The 3,382-nt window shown below is 32.1% G+C and overlaps 1 long non-coding RNA gene across 1 annotated transcript; it reads left to right on the forward strand.

Moving 5' to 3' along the window:
• Positions 1-1,314: 1,314 nt before the first annotated feature.
• LOC133319377 (uncharacterized) lies at positions 1,315-2,225 on the forward strand. The gene is made up of 2 exons (XR_009753010.1): positions 1,315-1,851; positions 1,940-2,225. It is a non-coding gene; the product is annotated as an uncharacterized LOC133319377 (long non-coding RNA).
• The last annotated feature ends 1,157 nt before the right edge of the window (positions 2,226-3,382 follow it).

Here is a 3,382-nt window from a genome sequence, read left to right on the forward strand (position 1 = left end):
TCCAACCGCTCGCACAGTAATTAGAGTTTGAAATTACGACACGTATCAAAACGATCATAGATCTGTTACAGCAAACGTAATTTGAACGGTATACATTTTGACAGATGACGAGGATGTAACACAGATTATAAACACAGCAAATAAAGTGTTGCCACGTAATAAAACTCCCTTAGCATTTTAAAAAAGCCCGCGGTTAAAGTCAACGACGTCTTAAAACGATTACAGGCTGTCTTGGAGGTGTGAGGGAACACGCAAATCGCATTAGGTATGTTAAATCTGAGCTCTCGAGGGGATGGAATGGTTTTTTTCGCGAATACTTTCATTCGTATCGCTAACTTTTGTGATTCTTGTGCTGGCAACATTTGCATTACATTTGGATGTAGCGCGCCCGCCTGTTTTGAGCCTATTGTCTTTTTAATTAAATCACATATTTTATGTCACTAAACAAACACATTTTAATGTGAAATTATATGTAAATATCCGTTATGTAGATTTATTATTTGAATTTAGAAAAATGTAACAAGTATCAAGATTTATTTATCACGTATTTATCTTAAGTTGTCGGAAAAATCTAAAGGAATCGTAACAGATGTCAGACTCTTCTTCAATTTGTGAAATACTCGTCTGTCGTTCTAACGTTTTAAAAATAAAGATTGTTCTACATCTGTCCAAATAAATTACACTTATTTCATACAATATATATATATATATATAAAGTCTTATACATAATAAAATGTAAATTAAACTGTGACTGACTCTAATTTCATATGAAAACTACGGTCGGAGAGTGAGACTGAATTGTACTTTCATAAAAATATAAGTAATTAGCTACAAATAAAAGGGCAAAAAATATAACTGTATATATTTTGTTAAATTGTTTATTTAAAAAAACACTTTCTTGGTGATAAAATTGAATAAATATGGAAGTCGTTTAAATCACAAATACAACAATGCTATCATAATAAGTAAATTGAAATGGCAACCCCCTCCACACAAATAAAGTGACTTCTGATGTTTTTTTATAATTCAGATATTCACAGTTGAGTTGGCGATTTCTTCGCGCCCCTGACCCCTTTGTGTGATGTTGGATAATGCCACCCATTTCCTCGGTATGATTTAATAATTTTTCATATTTTAATATTATTATTATTTATTTTTATGCGATTCAAACATTTAAAGTTTTGAAGATGTTGATATAATTATCTCAATTAAAATTTTGAGACGTCAAACAACAAAAATTAAATTAAATCCTATTCGACAATTATTTTTCTAAACATAATTCTACTGAACATGTACAGTTTTTTTTCTGAACGTGTTTCATTTAAGTCTGTTTAATATAAATTGTAAGATATCAAAAATGGCCGCCTTAAATGTCACAACTGACAGTTACTTCAAAATAAAGACATTCCAAGACTCCAAGTTAAATCAGTGCGAAAGTAATGTCTTGAACGACAGGTGCCGTTAACGATAGAACCCTTTGAGGGGTTCTTTATACCCCACAACATTAACTCTTATTTCAATTCTCGTAGATAAGACCCTGAAATAAAACAGAGACGTACACCACCACAAAATGAACCCGCGATCGGATTGCATAACAACAAAATTACACGGCGCATTCCGCGCGAAAGGTCATCTATGATTGGTTGTGTTTTACAACATCAAGGAAATCAGTTAATGATTTAAAATTATGACTTCTGCTGGGGATTCGCGATTTATTATGATAATCCTGGTTTATTAGCGAATGTTTTGTAAAACTCTGAAGGGTAGGCGTTTTATTGCAACGAATGCTATTAACTTTAATTTTAACGAATGAACTCAGAAAGTTGAATGAAGCTACCGGGTGAAGGAAATGTATGTATATATACGATTAAAAGGTCATGAAATGTAAATTTAATGTAGTGACTATTTATGATTGAATCAATTGTATTTTTATTTATAGAAATGTCAGTGTAAATACATATTTTTTATAAGTTCGCGGCCTTTAGTGCGCGTCGTTTATAAAGGTCGTGCACTGGTTACCAAATGTCGCGCCCTTTGCATCCCCGCGGGACCCACTGGACCAAATGTGTTGAATCATATTGAAATTATAAATGTTCATTTATTAAAACGTTCATGTTCAACGTATTCAGCTCGTGTCTTAATAGTTTATAATTACAGCGATAAACAAGAATCATTACATCCACTTAACTTGCAACATTCTTTATAATAAAAGGAATTTTCTAAGGTATGTGAGTTTTATTTTATATTAGTCATAGTTAATAATGTAATTAAGCAGAGGTCATTTTTCTTGCCAACGTTAATCAGGTCCTCTGACATCGTCAAAATGGATTGCGTTGTTGTAAATTTAAACTGTCCATGCCAGTCCCCCCGTAGATGATGCATGGGACCCCCGGGAGTAATCTACAGATCAAGGAATATCGTCTTTTACGAAAATCTTAATTAAAAAACAACTAAAAGCTTAGAACAAAAGCTACTATTGTTATAAAAGTAAAAAAATAAATAAAAACTAAAGCGAGTGACAAATTTTTGTTTCATATAAACGCCTTAAATTTTTAAAATGCAAAGATGCACATAGCAATCGCAACTCTTTTTTTGCAGGCGCTTTTTTAGTGCATCACTATTGAGTATCGACTTGTTTTGTTTATAAAATTTTATAAAGACACGCAATGTATACCGAGGGTTAAAACAAACATTGCATGAGGCAAGTTTTATGTTGTGATCCATCATAAGCTTATTAAATTATGGCCCTCATCCCTGCGACCCATCCAATTATGGTGTTCTAATTACAATTACTATGTTTTTCTTCACATTTACCACATGATCTGGCAAACACAACGTTTTATTGTATCATAAAGATATGACAAATATTTTATTATCTAAATATAATATGGCTCTATGAACATTACGAAAATTGACGATATGTACTCAGTTATAAAAATCTTCCTATGTAGTCAAAAGTATTATGACTTTTTTGCTTACTATTTGAATTATATAATATGTATTTTATAAGTTAAAAATCCCCAAAGCTCATATCTCATGAATGTGTCGAGTATCGTAGGAGGTACAAATAGCATATATTCTTAGATTGCAGTGAACAAGGAGTTTTTTATTAAATTCCATACACAATACATGTTCCGGTTGAGTGTCAATTTTTTAAAACGATAAAACCAAGCCGCGGGGCGCACGCTGTACACGTATTGTAGCGTCATGTCACACTGAAGGGGTTTTGGAGTGTGCTTTTCAATTTGCCGCGTTTTTATGGACACGGGTGACATTGATCGGATTGTATACATTCTTTATTATCAAAAAATGTTTCTGATAAATGATTTTTTATTTATTATCTGTCTGAAAATATAATCGAGTACAGCTTAATGACAGATAT

The sequence above is a fragment of the Danaus plexippus genome, chromosome 19, assembly GCF_018135715.1.
Source record: "Danaus plexippus chromosome 19, MEX_DaPlex, whole genome shotgun sequence".
In the NCBI taxonomy this organism is placed as follows: domain Eukaryota; kingdom Metazoa; phylum Arthropoda; class Insecta; order Lepidoptera; family Nymphalidae; genus Danaus; species Danaus plexippus.